The sequence below is a fragment of the Homalodisca vitripennis genome, unplaced genomic scaffold (genome assembly GCF_021130785.1).
Source record: "Homalodisca vitripennis isolate AUS2020 unplaced genomic scaffold, UT_GWSS_2.1 ScUCBcl_8120;HRSCAF=16098, whole genome shotgun sequence".
NCBI lineage: Eukaryota > Metazoa > Arthropoda > Insecta > Hemiptera > Cicadellidae > Homalodisca > Homalodisca vitripennis.
Window position 1 is genome coordinate 2,106 of NW_025784232.1, and position 23,790 is coordinate 25,895.

A 23,790-nucleotide genomic window follows, 5' to 3' on the forward strand; every position below is an offset into this window, starting at 1 on the left:
ACTTTTTCATGAGTGACTCCGAGCCGCAACCTAATTTAAGACGTTGTCACGTCCAACAAACATTATTACTATGTACTTTTTCATAATTACTTTGGGCAAATTATACAAATAAATAATAGGTACCTATCTAAGACTCTAAAATTAAACAACATTTTTTTTTCTGAAAATCGTATTATTGATAGTTACATCGTTTTTCTAGGAACCCACGGTAATGTTAAAATCATTTGTTGGTTTGTATGTAAGGGTTTTATTTATTTATTAAAATATTGAGTATGCTAAATAAATAATTAATAATTTAAAGTTTAATTATATTATTTAACATTTTATTATGAATATTATTTATTTTTGTGGTACTATTTCCTTTAGAGATGTTATTGCTAATATATATTTTTTATTAATAACATCTTATTTTTATTTTTTTAACTGTACATACAAATTTAGTTTTCGTCCATTTCATTCATAATAATAACTACAAGAAATAAACATTGTGTATCGGTGCCCGTGGTATATAAAGTGACTTAGGGAGTAAATAAGAATACTTATAATATTTCATGATTAAAAAACTATTATACTACGTCCATAATTCGTTATTCAAATACGGGAAGAATGAGCATACAATAAGTTATTTTATTGCATCTGTCTCAAAGGCTAGGTCAATCTCGTATATCCATTGTCATCCCGCCAATGTTCCACATTGCATGTAGTTGTCGTGTATAATCTCTGTCCTTGTTCACGTCTACCCATGTGGTCTATCGATAGTGATTTTTGCTTTGTACTCTTTGGCCATACGGATCATAACATCTCCATAGTCCAAGTCCATATGTTTCATGATTGCTTGTGTCAGTCCTGTGTGTTCTTTCTGCTTCTTGTTCATATAAGTTTTGTTTATAAATATAAACTGTTTCCATATTCATTCTAGTGTTTTACTTTTCTAGTTGCATATACAGTACAGCCTGCAATGGTCTTTTAACCTATTTTATAAGTTAGTACAAGAAACGAACTCAGTATGTCAGCGGAGACAGATATACATGTTACTAAAGACAAAGTGTTTGATCCAACTTTTGGATTAAATTCTCATATGCTGGGTGTTATTGTAGCCGTTATTGCTGTCGTCATAACAATATGTAAGTATGAACATTGAATTATTTGTCTAGAGTGAAGCTGCATTTCAACATAATTACTTTACCGAAATCTAATAGCCTAATCCAGAATAAAACTATAGCCTAGCTAACAGGATTTTAAAATGTGCGGATGCAATTTGTAACAATTAATTTCTTTATCAGAAATTACGGTATTTATTTACAATACCGTGACCATGGAAAATGGACTTTTTTTCATGGGTTGGGCATTTTATAGCCTAGTATTATTATCACAGGTGCATATAAACTGGGGGGAAAGAATATTATTGTATTATATTGATACCTTTCGGGCATTATTGAGTTAAGGAGCAGGGGCATCACGTGATCTGGGATTCGACTTTTGCAAGCTCGAGTTATTTTTTTTCTAAAAAGAGCAAGCAGTATGTATGTAGTAATTGAAATTAAGTGTTGTTCCATGTAACCAGTTATATGTCTAATGTATATCTAACAAATTAGGCATCAGACTATTCTATTGGTGACACGTTAAATTTTAAAATCATTTGTGGAAGAGAAAGGGAAGACAGTCCCATCACTTCTTTATTGAAAATCATCTATTATTGATCAAATAAAACTAATAGAATGAAGTGTATGAATTTGATTTTTTTTTCTACACAATTTAGATATATAATTTTCATTGTAAACATGTTAATTTTTTTCTCACTTACAAACTTCAGTACTTCTTGAATATAGAAAGAGTTGAATGAAGGATGAGATATAAGAAAAATTTTGCTGTCCACAGTATTGTTCGTACTATGGCAACGCAGACAGAATGCCCGTAGAGGAGTGCTGATCTTGGGACTGTGTGATGCTGGAAAGACGCTGGTGTTCTCTCGGCTGCTGTACAATCGCCACATTCTTACCCACACTTCCATAAGAGAGAATTGCGGGGAGCTTATCGTCAACAGTGTGAGTTTATATTTTACTGTTACCGCGGCCTGACTCGAAACAGGCGTGGTGAGTTGAGTGTGGAAAGTTTTAGTTTTTATTTGCAAATTAGCAGTAACTTGCATTTCAAGAGAAAATTAATGTTTTTAACTATTTTATCTTTAGAATTCTTCCTCTTCTTCTAAGGAGCAGACTATTGCCATGCACTTAAGCCTCAAGGGCCTTTTACGCACCCAGGAAGTATACCATGAGACTAACCAGTTTATGATTTCAGTAGCTTTACAAACGGCTGAAAATAACTCATCATGTCATCCTGGGGAAATTCACCACCTTTTGTCCTAGTCTACCAAGCGCTCTCTTAATGCTTAGCCTAGTTTACGTACAATCAGGTATTAAATTTAAATTTTGGCACTTTAGTATTATCCAGAGGCCACTATATTTTTAACAGGTTTTTTTACCAGGCATCTAAAAAACTTACATTATTAGAAAGAACAGACTTAATTTGACTTACTGTGAAAGTTAAATGTCATTATGAGAATCAGTTGTTGTTTTCTGTCTCTCAAAAGGAAGTGATGTCAGCAAGAAGTAGTATACTTTGTACCTGTTTACTTCCTGTAATTACGCGTTATGAGTAGGTTTAGATATGATTATCATAAATATGTTACTAGTAGTGCCACAGTTAAAGTAATCTCTTGAGAAGTTATTTTTTCCGTTAGAAGTGTGGTGCCGGCCACTTGGAGCCCTGCACTGATGGCAAGGGGCATTTCCGTACGGTATTTTCCCAATCTCAGATCATGTCCCATATCGTCTAACATTATTTAACAGCAGAAAAGTTGAACGATCTGGAAATAATAATAAATGCTCAAAGTGACAAAGATTAAAATAGGCTTTAGTAAACGAATAAAAAATAGGAAAGATAGAAGCCTGAATCTCAACACAACAATGGATTTTGTACTAACCATTTATAAAATATTTATCCAGCACTTTAATTTTGTTACAACTAAGAAGCTTTTTGTTAACCTTAACATTTGAACTTTTATATTCTTCTATAAAGCGTGATTCTAGATTGTACATATAACATTTGGGCGTGTATTCTATTCTGATAGTAAAATAAAGTTTTTCTGCCACTGAACATGGGTTCTCAAATACTATACTTCCTGCTGGAACTACAGAGAAGCCAAGTTCACTCCTTAGGGAAATGAGAAGCCTAAAAGTCATTTTTTTATTACAGCAACCAAATTAACTACGGTGTTTAGTATACTTAATTACTAATTTTATTCCACTTGATAATGACCAATTAATAGTATCATACTTGTTTATCACTCTTCTAAATAATGTCTTTTACCCATTCCTATCACATTTATTTAACAACAATATCTTTCATCAAAAATTTAAAAAACCTAATTTTTTACTAACTTTCAAGTATCGCAAAACATTATATTTTTTTAGTTTAGTATACATTTTGTCCCCCTAAAGATGAAAGCAACACCTAGACCTTGGTAGAAAGGAAAAAATGTTTTGTATAACTGAAATTTATAATGCACATGCAGTGAGTGCCACTATAGATTTGAATTTGACGTGTGGCCATGAACATGATAGCCATACCAATTAGTCATAGCTTTAATAATGGGAGCCTCCTGCTATCTGGAATGCCCCTGGACAAGTTTTAGAGACTGATTCCTTCCAAGGATAGGCAAACTGCCAAGGGGGATGTGGTGTCGGAGTCGTTGTGCTGTTATCGTGTAGAGTAGGCCGGGTGCGGTGTATGTAGATCTCCAGGCCCAAGTTTATAGTTAGGGAAACTTTCGGAATCATATCTAAATTATTACTTACCAATATTCTCATCAAAGCTGGTTAGTTTTGAATAGAGGAAATCTGGTGGTGGATCCACGGTAAATAATTGATCCTCTGGTAAGGTGCCCTCTTCCGATCACGACGAGATGAGGTTTCACACATAAAAATAACCCAGATACAAAATTTTATTCAGTTTAAATTAATCATTATTGTATAGTTATTACCTGAGAATTAGTGAAATCTGAGGTTTTAAGTAAGTATATTTAACAATATGTATGTTTTTTCATGTTAAGAATTGTGTTTATTTGTTCCATGAAGGATAGTTTTGAAGAAAAGCTAATGGATTTAACTAACTAGATGTTTTACGCAAGTCATAAATTTATCATTAGTGATTAAGATAATCGGTACTTTTGGATTAATACCAACCACACCCAGACATGAATCGTTATTTGACATTTTGCTTCTACTGATTACTAGATTAGCGTACAAACAATATTTCGTCAATATAAAACAGAAATTGTCTTATCGCAAACCCCTCCCCATCCTCAGACAGAGGTCAAAGTCAAGCGGTCTAGTAGATAACGTGATTGCAGAGTCTCGCCGCCCGTTCAGCTGGTTCGTCGCTTTGTTGTACTTCCGTGTTTTATCTCTACATTTGTCCAAACACAAAAATTCAACAAAAACAAACATTACCAAACTAAAACTAAACTCTTTATTGAAAAAACACTCAAAACTTGTTTTTATTCTTGATCACATTCCGCCACCCAAAATGCGAGTGCCTCCGGCCATCAGTGCGGGCTTGATGTCAAGGAAAGAAAAACATCCCTCGAAGATAGTACCTATCAGTAAAATATCAAATTTCCAGAGGGGCTGATCAGAAATATAAATTGAATTGTAATGGAAAGGCAATTATGTACAGTGCAAATCATGTGATGCCGCGCGGCCTGCCTGTAATCGGGATTCTCGAGAAAGATAAGATAACAGCGACAAAAATACCGATCACAATACCTGGAAATGCTTGTAATTTTGCAATTAAAGAGTTGTTTTTTCGTTCTATCATGTCTATTTCTATAAATTTATATTTTTGTGTTCTTCATACTGGTGTGGTCGGTATAATCCCAAAGTACCAGATAATCATATGAAATCTTCTAATGCCCACACCAAAATAGTCCAATGAGTTTTGAGGCAGTGTTGCCATATTGCTGCTCACCATGACCTGTTCCCGCTCTGACATAGTTTCAGTCACTACTGTCTGTATGATTTACTTGTCAGCAAAAACAGATGAATGAAAACAAACACACATATATTTGCTTACGGTAATGCTGTTGATATTTGGTTATTACAACAGACGATGACACTTTTGTGTAATTATTCCTATACATAAAACTGACAACAGCGTGGGGCGCGGGATGTAGAGAGGGGATTGAACCATCCACCTCCCGCCCACCGTCGAACTAATTTTTCGTACGGCCTACTCTAGGTCTTATCTTCTTTTACCTAGAACCAAATAATAATAAATGTGGCATATAGGTGAAGAGTTTTGTGTTATGTGTTTAAATGTATACATTTTGTTGTGTTACTAACGTTGATTGCTACTAAATTTGTGTGTTTACTTTGTAGTTTACTGCCATTATACAGGGTGTCTATAAAAGAACTCCGGGGTTAAAAAAATTAATATTTTTAAAACTATAAAAGATAGAAACATTTGATCAATTCCTTTGAAACAAGCAGCTCAAAGAGTTTTACTCATACCAATTGGGAATGTTTCTCTCAACAGTTGGCAGCACTGCGGAGCGTTGACCTTGAAATGACGTATCGGCTGCGGCAGGCAGTCAGTGTCGTCTGGACTGCCGCGCTATGGCGACCCCTCAACAAAAGACTCAGTGTGTTATTTGGCTCATAGAAACTAATTCTGTTGTTTACTGTACAAAGAAACTTTCGACGTAGCTATGGTGTTGACCCGCCTACAGACAAAACAATTCGTCAGTGGTTAAGTGCGTTCAAGGAAACAGGAAGTGTTTTGAAGCAAAAGTCGCCGGGTTATGCCGCGTGTGTCTCAAGAGAATGTAGACAGAATCCGAGCTTCGTGCACTCGAAGCCCTAAGAAATCGGTAACAAGACGCAGTCTGGAATTGGGGTTACCAAGATCAACAGTCCATAAGGTAATTCATAAAAGACTTCGTTTTAACTGCCTATAAGATTCAACTTTTACACCATATCAAACCGGCAGACAAGGTTAAGAGATTCGACTTTTCTGTTTCCATGCTGGCTAAAATTGATGAAGATAATGATTTTTTTTTAAAGTGTGGTTTTTAGTGATGAAGCTACTTTTTATGTGAACGGAACTGTAAACAGGCATAATTGCAGAATTTGGGGTTCACAGCCGCCCCATGAGTTTATTGAGTACGAAACGTGACTTGCCCAAAGTGAATGTTTGGTGTGCTCTTATGCATGACAGAGTCATAAGGTTCCCTTCATTTTTGCTGAAAGGAATATCAATGGTGATGTCTATTGTGACATGTTAGAGGAGTATGTTTATCCTCAGTTGGATGACATTGAGGCGGAGAAAGGTTTAGTTTACTTCCAACAAGATGGGGCGCCGCCACACTTCAGTTTGCGTGTGCGTGAGTCACTGGACGCTCCTTTCGGTAACAGGTGGATTGGAAGGGAAGGACCTATTCCATGGCCACCAAGGAGCCCTGCTATGACTCCGTTGGACTTTTTCTTCTGGGGGCATATCAATAATCTTGTTTATGCGGAGAAAATTCGAAATGTTTCGCCATCCTCAGGAACGAATAGTGAATTGCGTGGCGTCCGTTCCCCCAGACATGCTCGCCAGGACATGGGAAGAGGTAGAATACCGTTTCGACGTGTGCCGTGCCACTAACGGAGCTCACATTGAACTTTACTAAGTTGTTAAAAAATCTTGAAAATGTAAGCTTTCTAATCATGTATAAAACATGTATGTACGTTTTTTACTTTATTAAAATATTTTGTCTTAAAACCCCGGAGTTCTTTTATAGACACCCCGTATTTAAAAAAAACATTGGCATGTTTAAACATGTATAAAATTATTTGTTTACCTTTGTGTCTACTTTTATAACAATAACAAATATTTTATTGATATTCAACAACATTAAGTTATGTACATTATGTAGATTTATAGAAAATGTACTTAACCTACCTTTTGAAATAAAGAATATTAAATATTTTGAGTCATAATATTCAAGTGACAGAAAGATACAATAGAACAGAATCTGTACAACATTGTTTTATAAATTATAATTTACTTTTTAAGTCTACAAGGTTAGAGTATAAAACTTTGATTTATAATTGTAAAAGTTCGATAAATGTTAGAAGTATCACAAACATTTTAGGTGGTAGGCTAACTACTCTGTTCCTTTCATCTAAGTTACGTAGAATTCTGTTTAGAAATTATTTCAAGTGCATTTTTATTTCTTTCATATGAGCAAATGTTTCTCCAGTTTATAAAAAGAAATCTCATTACGATTTTAGGCTACTATATTTACTAACTGTAGATTGTAGATATAGAATGGGTATTTAACTTTTAATACTATCCACAGGGCTACCTGCGTGTGATCGACATTCCTGGGACACGAACGAGTTCGCTTCAAGTTCTTTGATCAGTTACAAGGCCATCGCTAGGGGTATCATCTTCGTCATTGATGCCACCACCATCCAGAAGGAGATCAGGGATGCAGCTGAGTAAGTATTTCTTGTTGTAAAATGTGTAAAACTGAAGCTGGAGCCATAAACGATAAAAAGCTTGGAATCTTTATTCATTTACATATTTGACATTACACTGTGATCTGCATAACGTATTTATTGTCTTTTTGTGATTATTTTATTACTTTAAATAATTTTGTACAAATTTGTTTCAATTTTAGCATAGTTTTTACCGTAATCTTTACACCATGAATGATACCTGTTTTAAGTGCTCTGACTTTAATGATAATTTTTTTACAGTTAATAAATTATGTAAACCAAATACCAAATCAGTATCCTGAAATTGACCTAGCTAACTAATTGACTCTCTAAGGTATGACATATAAACAAATAGATCTTGATTCTTCTAAACATGAAGCTCGATATTATCCTCTAAACTGAAACCTTGAAAAAGACCATAGGCAGAAAGAATAAGTAATCTCACTTTAGAATCTGGATGAAAAAGAAAACCGCTTTCTCATCTCAGAGCTCGAGGTGCTGAAAAAATCTCAAAAAAACGTGATTCTAAATTGCTTGAATTTGCTTCAGAAAAAGAATTCTTGTGTAACAAGCTAAAAGAGCTGGAAGATAGCAACAATAATCTTTGTATGCAATTAAGAGACACATGCTAAGTTTAATTTAGTTAAAAATGAAAATTAGTTCTTATCTTTAAAGGTTTTAATAAAGATAGACGGGTAGATGATGACTTGATAGCTTCTTACTTAAACGCTACTTAAGAGTGATGGAGATATCAAGAGTGATGTACTTTCTTAGGCTCCTTGATAACACTCACTTAAATTAGGTTCTAAGGAATTTGTTTCGGATACCTTATATTAGTCATCTTTCTCTGATTACAAGTTTCTATTTTTTTGTTTGACCAATAGTAATATCTTGTATGAAATTGATTCTGGTAACCACTGGGCTCTTTTATTTTTAGATAATTTAAGGAATGGAGCATTCTATTTTGACTCATTACGAGGTTTTAACTTATCATTTGCCCTGAAATTTTTAAAAACGTTGGCCAAGTACGTGGTAAATCATTATTGCATACCTAATATTAATAAACCTTTCAGAGAGTGGTATTTTGGCAGTAATAATAATTATACAGCTTCGGTATTTCCTCCTGCTGATTCTGGTTGAGTGTCTGATAGCAGCACTGGTATGCTGATGGATTTCTAATGAGATGAAATGACTTAAAACATACATACTTAAACATAAGGTTTTACACCAATGGTGTCAATACCACATATGTACTCAATGACGCATTATTACTAAGAAATATGTTGATTTAAGTAAAGAAGAAGTTACTCCCATTAAACTTCCTAAGAACAAACAATTCTTATAAAGTAGTCGAAGATAAAAAGGCATCTTAATCTTGTAATGCTACAGTAATAAGTAAACCTAATTTTGTTAGTACTAACTCTTATGAAGTCCTTTCAAGTTTTTGACGATGAACTACACCTAAAGGCACTTGAACTTAGAGTGATGAATGTTGACAAGGAAACCCCAATGGAAGAGAGAATTAAATTGAGTTCTATAAACTGTGAATTAGATAAAACAAGAATTAGTCTCCTATTACACCAAAGTCAAGCTCAATTCCCCCACCATTAAGTAATTCCAGTACATCCAAATCACCAAAACCTTGTAAGTTTAGATTTTTTACTGACATACATGGTTGGGGAATATACTCTCTTGCAGAATAAGTTTGGTCATACTTATCATGTAACTTTCAGACTGAATGTGACTTAAAATAATGTCATGCATGATTCCGATGCTGTTGTTAAGTGCCCAGACAAATTATATCTTCCGTCTCCAGAAAAAAGCTCTTCTGAACTGAATAGAAAACAGTCTTGTAAAGAAATGTTTCGTGAACATTTTCCAGTATTTATATTAATGAGTCATGATTTATTTTACAATTGGGACCTTTTTCAACTGTGGCAACGTTTCTTCTGTCTAATTACTTTGCCTACATCATAACATTGCAATTACACCCCTCAAAAGAGTATTCATTTACAACTTTATAACTGTGTCTAACTCTTTTCCACTTTTTCTGAAGATTTAGGTGCCATTAAAATCATTTCAGAAGAAATTAAAAGATGCTCCTCATTGACAGATCTTTTTACAGTGTCTATGAACTTAACATTCATTAGAGATAAGTTTTCGGTACGTTTTTAAATGCTAATTTAAGTTATACTAGCTGTTTCCTGCGGCTTTGCACGCGTCTCTTAAGCTTTGCCCGTATATTTCTTTGCCTTTAAATAGTGTTTGGCTATTTAATATATGTAACTGTGTCGTAATTGCAGTTTATAATGTGCAGGCCCTTTGATAACTTTTATATCTTGCAGTACAGCCTGGTGGTGAGTTACATCAATGGGCATTGCATATAAACCTTCTACATAGAAAAATACAAATAAATACAAATTTTCATAGTGATCGGTCCAACAGTTTCTGAGTCTATAAAGGACAAACACACAAACATTCATTTTTATATATTAATATTGATCTTTGGTGCAATCTGAATTTAAAATTAGGCAATGACGTCTTCTATGCATCCTGCATTACACTACTGATCAAGCACTTTACAATAAAAATTTTCTAAATTTTAAATGTAAACAAATGTTTCTGCCTCTTTGATGAACTTCAGCTGAAAGTATTAACAGCTGTTAAGTATCAGTTCGCTTGGTATTATGTGTCGTAGCGCAGTCTGTCGGATCCAATATAAAACACTCTAACATCAACAACGATTTATAATTAAAAAATTAATTAAATAAACTATTTAAATTGGACCAAATTTACTCTAGTATGTATGCCTATGTTACTTCCAGGAACGTGTAGAATCACTGTACAAAATTTCACGATGTTTCGTGCATTGGTTCCAGAGTTATAACGGAATATACAAACAAAACATTCGCATTTATAGATTAATTGTTTTAATAATGTTTTGTTCATTATCATTGTGTGATGTTAATGAAGAATATTTTCTATTGTGTTTTTTATGATTCCTAAACGTAAATTACTTTATAAATTAATCTCATAAATTAATCTACATTGTTTTAAATCCTGAAAGTCATTGGAATGAATGTGTCCAGGAAACTACTCCATACAAGTAACAGCACCCTCTTGTTACAGATTACTGTACACCATCCTGACAGACGCTGCCATAGTGTCTGCTGCCCCCCGAGTGTTGGTCCTATGTAACAAGCAGGATCAGACCCTAGCCAAGGGCTCTCAGGTGGTCAAGTCTCTTCTGGAAAAGGAACTGTGAGTAGCCTATTGCTCTAGTTCTTCATCTTACAGTGCCTAATCTTTCGTCTTTTAGTAAAACTATAATAGACTTCCTCTCACCTACCCATCTTGGAACCGTACCGGAGACTAGTTTACAATTTGTTTTTATTTTGTTCATTACAAATCCAATAACATAAAGAAATGAGTTCATGTCAAAACTGTATTTCTTCAGTGTAGTAATCCCAGGAACTCGTCCAGGTGTACACTGGATTGTCCTGTTGATACTTTTGGAGTTCTTTCTTTAGGATTTTTCCAGTCAGGCCTTGGGAATTATTTTGTAGCAGATTTTCCATTTTGTGTCCAATGTATGAAGGAGCTTTCTCAAAGAGGGCTGTCCGGTGTCGTGGGAGAATGTACTGTATCTTGCTGCATGTCTCGTGTTGTAATTATGAACATCTTGGTTTGTTTCGGAATTAAGGTTGCCAACATGAAGGATATAATGGCTAATGACTGTTAGGATGCCAAGGGTTTTGAACACTTGCCTGCAATTTTCTTCTTGATTAAGGTCAGCTAGAACTCTTATGGTCTTTTTTTGAGTAATCAGTACTCTTCTAAGATTACCAGCTGATGATCAACTATACACTAAACAAGCCAATATCATGAAAGTTAGGTTCTTACCATATATAAAATCTACAATATGATTGATTCAATTACAGTACTAAAATATTTTTGTATATGCACCCAAAATAAGTAGTGGCTGTCCTTTATTGCATTATTGTTTGTTATCAGAGTTGGGTAGTAATTTGGTTTAGTTATGGCACTAATTAAAAGAATCATAGATAATAAATACATTCCATTACAAAGTGGAATATTGATAAGATATATTTTTTAATTGTAAAACCTTAAAACTTGGATCAATATGACATTATCACACACAGAAACAGAATTCAAAAGTATGGTCCATTGATAGGATAGGCTGGATGTAATTTGTTTTTGTACGGATTTGTACTTCATTGGATATGTTGATTGTTTTTAAGTCAATCCTTACTGAAATATTTTTATAAATAATAAATTGCAAGAGGCGTTTACAAGTAATACCAAAGAATCAGTGTTGTTGATTAAGTATGTGTAGAAAGGCACAACAAATGGAATAAAATGTTTATATTATTACATCAGTATTAAAAAAAATACCCATCTAAGAATACTGATATATATTATATCAACCCATAAAAGATGTCTGTGCTCTTCAAATTTGTGAAAATGAATTTAGATTATTGTAGTTAGTTTCATCATGATCAGGTAAAACATGCTAAAGAAATCTTGAAAATTCCATTATCAGATTGATTACAATCGTCAGATTTCTATGGTACCTATATAAAAAAATAATTTAATATCAAGATTTAAAAGCAAATGTTTTGTTATCATAATCTAATTTATTTCAGATATGTGTATTTGTCAGTACAGGGAGCCAACATGAGTTTTTTTATGGCTTTGAAATTAGTTCTGTTGGGTTTAGCTTAAAATCTTTTTGTTTCAAGTCATGATGAGTTTTGTAACCTTGCTTTAGGAATCTGCTACGCAGTACCAAGGCTAGCCAACTGTCCAGTATTGAAGGCTCGACCGCCCAAGTGACCCTAGGCACCCCGGACAAGGAGTTCCAGTTTGCTCAACTTGCTCCCATCTCTGTGGAGTTTGCCGAAGGATGCGCGTTCAATTCCACTCCTGAGACACAGGCCCGAGCTCAAGTCTGTTCACAAGTGGGTGGCATCCATTGCTTAAACATTGTTCTATCAGGTATCAACCAGATTGTGTTTTTACATTTTTTTTGTTTTTTCGATTAAATACCTTTTGTAAAAAACAGTTGTACTCTTTTGAATTCTCCTTCCAGGGATCACAGGTCATTGTATGTCAATATTATGAGTGATAGTATTAGTTAATAAACTGCAATTAGTTGTGTGGTTACAAATAATTCAATTTACTTCGAGGAAGTTTGGTTTAAACACAGTCAGAAATTCTACGATTAAAGATTATAAAGTATTAAGAAAACTTAAGTTTAAAATACTAAATATAGTACCGGTAATTAAATTAAAACCTCTTCAGATAATAATTGCCTGTAACATATCAATATTAACTCTTCCCACGTGGCAAACAAATATATCCGTTAGGCCTAATTTTGACCAAAACGCAGTAAACGGATATATCTTTCAAAGTCTATTTTGTGTTATTTAATAAATTGTAGGTACCGTGGAATTCGCTACAGTTCAAGGGAGTGTTGAATACTTGTTCTGAAAAGCAGATGTTACAGTTTGAACCTCATTGGCGCGTCGCAATGGTGGGATGGCGTGGTTTTGTCCCTCGTGGCGTGAATTTAGCCTCAGTCTGCGGCGAACCATTACGCGGTAAACGGATATATCCCGGCACGGCATATTTTAGTGTTTAACGCTGTTTTGCCATATTTCCTTATTTACTGTTCGTGTTCCTGTTGTATTTAGCATTATATTATCTTTTTATTTTGTTATTACTTTATTTGTTGTGTCGTTATAGGCCTATTATTGTTCTATGCAATGACAAATCCTGACGAATTTTTGTAAAATTTGTTAAAAAATATAGGGGTCTGATTATTTTGTGATACTGTATTATTTTTTATTCCTGATAACCACCATTAACTAAAAAAATTAGAGTTGGTAAAATGTTAAAAAAAATTTAAAGTTAATTACGCGTTATGAGTCAAAATTTAAAGATAAATTCCCCGTGGGAAGGGTTAAAATTCAAACGGTTTGCACCGTGAATGGTTAGCGGAAATTGAGTATAACCTGTGAATGGTAATTGACATATAACGAGTAAATGTAAACAAGGATGTTTGTCATTCAAATTGAACATATCGGTTTGGCTGAGGAACTGCCGGTTTCCCTTAATTTCCAGTTTGTAACCCCGTTTTGTTAGCGACCACGTTGTTCTAAAGATCTCAGCCTGATTTCTTTCTTCTGAATAGTGAAACAGTAAGAGAAGGACATATTTAGTTCTCTCACTTCTTTTACATGTGATTCTCAAAGTTAACTTATGAAATCTGAAACAGTGAATATAAAATTTTCTCATTTAATTTGAAAATATGATGAATCTAAGTTTGATAAACAGGTGCTGAGTGTGTGACTGCAAATTTACATAAGATATTTGAAGTGGTTTTTTAAACCAATAAATCAGTTATTTAAAATGCTTATAAAAGAAGAAAGTGAGTGATTTATTTTCCCTGCTAGTCAATTTGGTTGTTAGAAATTTAAACTGGGTATAATGAAATCAATCTACTTTACAAAAAAGTAATATTGCAACAGTTGAACAGGTGAGTCATAAATGCGTAGTATAAAAGAGTATCACACTATATCAACATTGAACATCACGATATGGCTGAAACTAAGCAAGGCTAAATACTGTTCAAATTTGAATAACGCACACCATATCTTCATCAATATGACATTTAACTTCTGAGCATCATCATTATGACAGGTAACTTGGGCTATAATAATTCATACAAATTGAACATCTTTATCATATGACTAAAATTGATCTACTTCATATGGTGACCAACAAGTGGGGCTAATAAAATTAACACAGAATCCACACATAATCAACTTCATACCTTGATTAGTTATAATTAGTAGAACAAAGAAATAAAGGTCTTGGTTGATTCTAACCCTATTAATCAAGATTAGAAGTTAGAAGACCAAGAGGGAGTGTTAGAGAAACCAAGGATTTTAAAATAGTGAATGAAAATCACTTAAAATTTAGTTGCCAATGGGATTAATATATGATTTAACACGTTTGCTGCAGGACTATAGTCTGGACAGTAACGCTCCTCATCAAAACTGCAGGGGATTGTCTGGACAGTTGCCCTAGCAACGCTGCAGCACTCGCTATTTTACCTGCCACATGCTGCAGTCTTTCCACAGATGAGCAAAAATATGACATGAAGCAAAACATTTACATGAAAACACTGTTGAGTTGGAGAATCCAAAATACCACAGAACTATAGAAACCCAAACATGCAACACAACACCTACTCCCGCACTAATAAGTACAACCTCTACTCTTGGATATAACTCAGCTGAAAAAGAGGCAGGATGAAATGGAGCACAGAATAAAGGAGCTCACTGTTCACTTCGACCATAACACCTTACCTAAACATGTCAATTACTTAATAGATCATAGTCCTTACTGCAGTAAACAAAAGCAACAAAGGCACAGACTCAAGGACCAAACTACTACCAGCTTTATAAAACCAAAAAATTCTGGTAGAAAAGAGAATATTTTTAGCGTATCTCTGCAATTGGCCAAAATAAAGAATTAAGGCTGAACAAAGGAAACAGTCATATTTCAACTAAAACATTACCTACAACAGCACTTTCAGGTGAATCCAACGGAGCGACAACTTCATAGGCAACAAGATCGACAGGGGGAATCAGCCAAACCCCGCCAGAAAAACTGTCTGTAACAGCACTGACAGGGGAACTCAGCCAACTGACAACTTCACAGGCAACAAGTTCAACAGGGGGAATCAGCCAAACCCCGCCAGAAAAACTGTCTGTAACAAGCACTGACAGGGGAACTCAGCCAACAGACAACTTCACAGGCAACAAGTTCAACAGGGGGAATCAGCCAAACCCCGCCAGAAAAAACTGTCTGTAACAGCACTGACAGGGGAACCCAGCCAACCGACAAATTTAACAGAGGGAATCAGCCAAACCCCACCAGAAAAACTGTCTGTAACAGCAGTGACAGGGGAACTCAGCCAACTGACAACTTCACAGGCAACAAGTTCAACAGGAGGAATCAGCCAAACCCCGCCAGAAAAACTGTCTGTAACAGCACTGACAGGGGAACTCAGCCAACAGACAACTTCACAGGCAACAAGTTCAACAGGGGGAATCAGCCAAACCCCGCCAGAAAAACTGTCTGTAACAGCACTGACAGGGGAACCCAGCCAACCGACAAATTTAACAGAGGGAATCAGCCAAACCCCACCAGAAAAAATTGTCTATAACAGCATTAAGCGACGATGAAGATTTTAATATCATAGAGGTGGAAGCTGATATTCACTTCCCGGATCCCTTATCTGTATTGGACAAACCAATTTCTCAGCTCAGAACTTCATCTTCTGCTAGATGTAGCCGTGAAAAACCTTCTGTAACTGCAACAAAACTGGATCCATCTGAATCCATTGAAGAATTTTTTAATAAAAACATTGACTGCTATAGGGAAAACCAACGACAATTAACCAAATCCTCTGACAACAGTAATAAAAGCACTCATTTTTTAGACATGGGACAAAAACAAAAAGACAAAGAGAAAATACACTACAAAACCAGGACTTTTGTAAACAAAAAATATATCAAGCCAAAAACAGTAAAAGATTAGTAGTGGCACACCAAAATGTAGATGGACTACAGAATAAAATTGAGAGAGTAACACACTTTCTACACTACACTAAGCCCGACATAGTAATACTATCAGAAACATGGCCTAATGTTTGAAAAAGTTAGAACATACCAGACTTACAGGGTATAGCTTAATTGGAGGGTTCAGCAGACAGAATCACAAAAAAGGAGGTGTTGCTGTATTTGCAAAATCCAATGTGCAAAATGTCATAACACTTGTCTCAACATCGAACCCAGCCTCAGAATGTATATGTGAAACAACACTTCTTAAAATAAAACTGAAAAAACAGCAACTGTATATTCTAGGGGTATACAGATCACCTAGCAGTAATCTTGACCAAGCCATTGAAGTACTCATGGCTCAACTAGACAACGCTCTTACAACAAATAACCCTATGATTGTAATGGGTGATATAAATGTAGATGCCATGACAGTGAATGAAAACACACTGAAACTGGAAGAAGCACTCCTAGGATATGACTTGAGAAGACTTAAATTGCCCCCCACAAGAATAACGCATAGTAGCCAAACCTCCATCGACTTTATATGTACAAACATGAGTGAAGCTGACATATCTACCCAAGTCCTCGACACAGGAATATCCGACCACTGTGCCCAGTTATGTAACATCAATACAGACAAAAGACTCATCCCAGCACAGACACTGACAAGAAAAATAAACAAACATACAATGGAGGACTTAAGACTTTTTACTGGAAGTAAAGGACTGGAGTAAGGTATTACAAACAAGCAATGTTGATGACGCATTTGAAATGTTCCACAAAAACACTTCAACAAGCATTAGACATCTCCTGCCCTCTCTACTATGAAAACTAAAAAAGAACAACCTCAAAAAGATATGGGATGCAGAAAGCAATGAGCTCAAGGACAATTACCTAGAAGCCATAAACCGAGCAATTCTCACAGGGAAACCAGAGGATAAGATGGAAGCAGCACAAAAGAAGAAAGCCTATGATCTGAAATTAAAAACACTTAGGAAAGAAGAGATTGCAAACAGATTTGAGGAAGCAGACAACAAAACCAAAGTTTTATGGAATATAATTAACCAGGAAAGAAAGTCTCGTACCTCAAACGTGCAGCTAGACACTCTCATCGTCAACAGGGAAACCATCTCTTCACCAACAGAAATAGCAAATCATCTCAATGAATTTTTTGCAACCACAGCTGAAAGAACACTCATGAACAGTACGCAGAATAACAAGCACACGAAAACAATAACCCAAGACACCTCAAAATTCAATTTGTACTTGTATAGAACAAACTGTGATGAAATTGGCAAAAATTATCAATGGACTAAAACAAAAGTCCTCAGCAGGAGAAGATGATTTTTCATCAAAATTGGTTAAATATTGCAAAAATGAAATTCTCATTCCACTAACAAATTTAATTAACAAATCGCTTTCCCAAGGAATATTTCCAAATTGTTTAAAAACTTCAAAAATATATCCTAAATATAAAGACGATCAAACGAATGAACCATGCAACTACTGCCCCATTTCATTAATATCAACCTTCTTAAAGATTCTAGAACGTGTCATCTTGAAAAGACTTCTAGGCCACCTGAATCAAAATGAACTTCTTACTCCAAGACAGCATGGCTTCAAGAAGAATAAATCAACAACCACAGCAATAACTCAGCTAGTTGAATCTATCATCGACAAACTAGAAGAAGGTTTATAGCCACAAGTATCTTCCTAGACTTTAGTAAGGCCTTTGACTGCCTAGAGCATGGCTTAGTAATTAAAAAACTCAGATCATTAGGAATTGAAGACAAAGAGGCAGACTGGTTCAAAAGCTACTTGAGCAACAGGAAACAACTCATAGAGCTTACATCATCAAGCAACGGAATAATTCACAAAATAAAGTCGGAACTGTTACCAGTAACAAGAGGCGTACCTCAGGGATCTGTGCTTGGTCCAATGCTTTACACTCTTTTGACAAATTACTTCCCACAATATCTGGAGAAATACTGCAAGGTTGTGATGTATGCTGATGACACTGCCCTTATTATTACTGAGAAAGACAAAGAACAACTTGACATCAATTCGTATATAGCTTTTGATATGGCAAAGCAATACTGCCATATCAATGATCTGGTACTAAATGAGAAGAAAACACAGCAGCTAATTTTCACTGCCTCCCGAAACCATCACAGGGGTCTCCCAGAGCTAGAGGTTACAAACATCAACAAAATACCTAGGTCTGACTCTAGACAACAAACTATCCTGGGAGCCTCATGTGGATAAACTCTGCAAAAAACTTAGCTCCTGCCTTTATGTAGTACGACGAATTAAACAAATTAGCAATATAGATATGGGTAAATCAGCCTACCATTCTCTCTTTGAGTCCCATCTTAGATATGGATTAATTGTATGGGGAAGTACAACAGCAACAAATTTACAAAGAGTATTAGTAATACAAAAGAGAACCATCAGAGTTTCTTACTGGACTGAGACCACGAGACAGTTGCAGGGAAGCCTTCAGAGAACTGAGGATTTTAACTGTAGTAGCTCTTTATATAATTGATACTATTTTGCACTCTGTAACAACTGGACAGACTAGAACTGGAGACAATCACTGCTACAACACAAGAAAATAGACACCACTTTGCTCTTGAAACACACCACCTAAGTTTATATGAGAGGAAACCATCATACAAAGGAGCAATCTATTTCAACACTCTACCAGACTCACTGAAGAAAACACCAGTCAAACACCTGAAGAACTCACTCAAAAGTTGGTTTCTCCAGCAATCCTTCTACACTATTTAAGAGTTCATAAACTGGAAATCAATTGCATCATGAACTGATATTTTAAATTTTATGTTCTGTATGTTCCTTTATTGTATTGACAAAAATTCTAAACTCAACGTTTATGAATAAAGGAAAAAAAATTTTAAAAAAAGATGTCTGAAACTTTTTAAACTTGTTCTATACGAAGTACTTACTTTCTGTTAACTCTGTTTGGCCATCAATTGCGGGACTTCTGTCTGGATAGTGTTATTAAAATAGATAGACATACAGATGTGTACAGTGTCCTTTATGAATGAGTGTGTGTTATTTTTCATATTATAATTAGAAACAATATTTTTTCTGTTGGTGCGAAATAAACATGCTACAATGGTGTTCCACACCTTACTGTTATATTTTCATACGCTATGTGCGGGAACACTGTCTGGAGAGTTAAGTTGCTTAGAATTTAGGTAAGGTTACCCTGGAGCATTACTGGTTTTTTAGAGTATTACTTTTTTTTCTCTTAGGATAAGAAGCTTATAAATTGCACTTAGTCCTGTAAGAACCTTTGCACTGCTTCCGGAGTGATAGGATATTCAGGATGGGTAAGGTTAGGGAGTAGGGGCTGCCTCCTATCGAGATCCATGAGGAAAAATTAGGTCACTACATCTTAAAGTCATCCCGGAAGAAGGGGAGGCCAGCTCTGAACCAGCCTCTTCAGCCAAAGTAGGCCAGGGGGTGGCACACTCTTGTTGATGGTTAAGAAGAACCTCTGAGGTAAGGGAACAAACCCCACCAACTCCAAACAGTCAGCTTTCATAGTAGACTAGACCTATCGAATTGCCCATGAATGAACCCCAGAATTTCAACATTTGCGGTTAGTGATGTGTCGCTACCAGACATCCATTAGGTTGCCCATATTGAAGTGGCGCATCGGTTTTTGCTGTGCCCAGTGGTGGGTTTCAACTGGTAGGTATAAAACCAGCCAGAAGTGATCCCTGCTGGGTATAGAGTATTACTTACGTAAGTTATTATAATTTTTTTTAATGCCGATCTACTGTCCAGTCAGTCCCTTCAATCAATTTGTGTGTAAGAAAGTAATATCAACTAATATGATAATTTTGTAGCATAATGAACCAAAATAACACTAACTGAACAAATATTCAGTTTGAATATTTCCATATTGTGGGCTCTTGCTACAGTATTCAAGAATCAATAACGATATTAGTCATATAAACATCAAAGTTGCATTGACATTGTCACTATTAACATTAAGAGAACTTTATAACTGCATACAAGTTTAAAAGACTAAACAATAATACACACTACTGAAAAAATAGCAAGTAGGCACATTACTGACCTAAATGTAAAGACTGGGCATACATATAAAAAAAATTACATGTATAATTTAAAATATTCTGTAATATTATTTTTATTTCTATTAAAAAAATTATCCACATTAGACAAAACATTTGATTAAAAATAGTACATACCTAATCTTGCTCTCAAAGGCTAAAGTAGGTGAATTTTTACATTGTAGGAGAACTGAATTATAAATTTTTAGTTGAAACATACAGAAAAAGTTTTTGGGGGATACTTGTGGGGCTATTGCTGGACTATTAAGTTTATTTCTATTTTGAGTGTTAAACTGATGTATGTTGTTGTTTAATGTACACTGTTCAACATTACAATGGACATAGCTTAAAATAAATAATATTTACAAAAAATATAAACTCAATACTCCTAGCATAGAGAACAGTGGTTTACAAGGAGCCTGATTATCTATATGACATATAATTCTAATTGCCTTTTTCTGCGATACAACAGCGTGTCAACAGGCAGCAGCTCTATGATGACAATGATGACAGCGAACTGCAACCTTACTCTCAAAGTATTTTTCAAGATCGTGGCATGTTTTATACAGAATTAAACTAAAACTGTTCTACATTCTTTCAATTTTTTTTTTTTATTCTACTCACATTTTGTGTACGTTACAAATCAAACTTTGAATACATATAATTGAAATATATATATTTCATACAACATTCCGTTCTTTTAAGTTCACCTAACAAACTAGTGTATAATACATTTTTAAATAAAAACTTTTACATTGCAAAGTGAGTTCTACTTTTAATAAAACCTTAAAGTTTGTAGGTATAAGTTACGTAGCGAAGTAGGCCTACGTAGGCTTAAGTTGTGTCAAATTTGTATATTTTTAATTGAAAAATTGTATGTATTTACTAAAACATAAGGTAATTCAAAGAATGCGTTGGATCTGCTTACCTCCATAAAAGCTCTTCAAGCAGGTCACAATGGCTGTCATAACATCAGGTAAAAAAATCGAAATTGTTGGTGCCAGTACGCGAAATAGCAATGATAACGACTACAAACTGTCACCTGTAGCCAGAAAAACGCAGAGTTATTTCAAGCTTTTGTCTGGGGGTCAATGCTTTACGCATTGGTGTACTTTGTTTACGAATTATGGGTTCTTACCATATGTAACAGCTCCTCAAACTGTTCGACACTCGTACGTAAATGTCTTTTTAAAATCCAGAGGATCTTCCATTGCGAGTTCGCGAAAAAGAAGTCGCAGATGCATCAAATTCATGTCTCCTGTCAACCCACTTCTTCACCCAAACACTTTTCCTATTCAAAACAGATTGCAATTCTTCACTTAAAAGATACAACACAATCTTGAATTGCTTCATTAAAAGGCTTCGCAATATTCTTCATCACAATCCGACATTGATTTCACAACAGACTGGCTACTGGCCGACAGTACAACTGATATACTTGCTGCCAATAACTTTCCCTGTGTAAATAGAAATTGGTGGAAAGTGACGTATTGTCAAGTACTGGTCGCCAGTAACTTGCTGTCTCTACTTTCCCCGTCTATAACCCGCTTAACTGATAAACCCTTTTAAAGTTCAGTAACAGCATTATCTATTACACCTACAACTACACTACTTGTGTTTCTCCTTGATATACCAAAACTGTTTATTGGTGAACATTTAATATTTCTTAAAATATCAAGACATTTTCTCCTGCATTATTGCCTCATACACCTTTAAAATCATAGGAACTATTGATATTGGTCTGTAGTTACCTATATGTTTCATGGCCCCGTTCTTAAGAACTGGAATTATCTTGATGTTTTCATTAGGCTTAGGAAAAGAGCTATTGCTAAGTAATCAGTTATTAAATTGATGGGTTATCACTGCACATATATATATATATATCTGACAGCTATTTTTTATAGTTTAACACCAAACATATCTTTATCTCTTCTTGTATGTGGGAAATTATTTAAGATTTTAAAATTAAAAGAAGCCTCAATAGTTAAGGTCTATTTCACCTTCTGCTTAGTCCAGTGTCTGAAATCTGGCACTGTTATAGATTGACTCCTAGAATCTGGAGTCCACGTCTGTCTGAAGAGATCCTTCATCTAGACTATATTAGATACTGCTGGGTTAACTAGACTGAACTCCTTTGTATAGCCTAGGCGTCTCTGATGTTGAAACAATGCAAAGAGTTCGTTTGGAACATTTTCTTCACTGACGTTTTATGGATCTTTTCAGACAGATTTAGACTTCAGATTCTAAGAGTCAATCTGTACCAGTGTCAGATTTCAAACGTTTAATTTTAATTGGATGGTAAAACTCAATATTCACAAGCCTTAAGAACTATCCGGTAAGAGGGTTATATGTTATTTCTCTTGGATATATGATAATGGAAGTATTTGAGGATTCATTTTTGAATAGGAAACAGAGAAACAGAATTTAATCCCTGTAATGTTGATTAACTGATCAATTCCCTTCATCCTAAATGCATCCTCCAAAATGTATCAAACATTTTTCTTAAGGACTCTAGAGTCCACATGCTCTGTTTTAAACCCGGCGTTGGGCTCAACAGCACACGCTTCATTTGATATGTATAGTGAGTTTAACTCAAACATTTGCAAGTAGACTTATCAAATGTACCTGACAGCATTATAGAATTGGCTTATAATGCTTTTTAAGTAAAAAAATGTTTTGACATATAAAATGCAAAATACGTACTTTTAAAAAAATCAATAAAATTGTGATTGTTGTTAATGTGGAGCAGTATTCATGATTTTTAATGATATAATAATTTGAAAAGAAGTTATTAAATAAACACATTGGTAATAAGCACAAAACATGTCAGTATTTAATATGCAGACAGCTTGTCAGTAGGATCTGATACACTTAATAATGGTAACGCTTCAGGTGTTGTAGACAATGATCTCAAGCTAAAATGTTGGGGTTTGTTACAACGAGAAGTGTGTTTTTTTTTCATTGAGAAGCTGAGAAACCTTTCATTGAACTTAGTACTAAAGCTTCGTTTACACTGGAAAGAAGTAGCAAAAGTTTTTTGTCCAACAGTTAAAATTATTAGTCTAAATGGACACTCTAGTTCTTGCAAGCAGTTTCATGACCAGTGTTCAGACAGCTGTACAGAGTTGGAAAGCAGAATCGGATAGTATGACCGTCTAGTGTAAAACAGATCCTTCTCGTGAGCAGTGTAACAACTAGGGTCAGACAGCTGTAAAGAGTTGGAAAGCAGAATTCGGCCTGATAGTTGATGACCGTCTAGTGTAAACCAGATCCTTCTACGGTGAGGCATCGTAACATAACTAGTGGTCTGACAGCGTGTACAGAGTTGGAAAAGCTGAACTCGGATAGTATGACCGTTCTAGTGTAAACAGATCCTTCTCGTGAGCTTTGTAACAACTCAACTAGTGTCAGACAGCTGTACAGGAGTTGGAAAGCAGGAATCGGATTAGGTATGGACCGTCTAGTGTAAACAGATCCTTCTCG

At 35.0% G+C, this 23,790-nt stretch overlaps 1 pseudogene; it reads left to right on the forward strand.

Moving 5' to 3' along the window:
* The first annotated feature begins 768 nt into the window (after nucleotides 1-768).
* LOC124374374 lies at nucleotides 769-12,627 on the forward strand (annotated as a pseudogene).
* The last annotated feature ends 11,163 nt before the right edge of the window (nucleotides 12,628-23,790 follow it).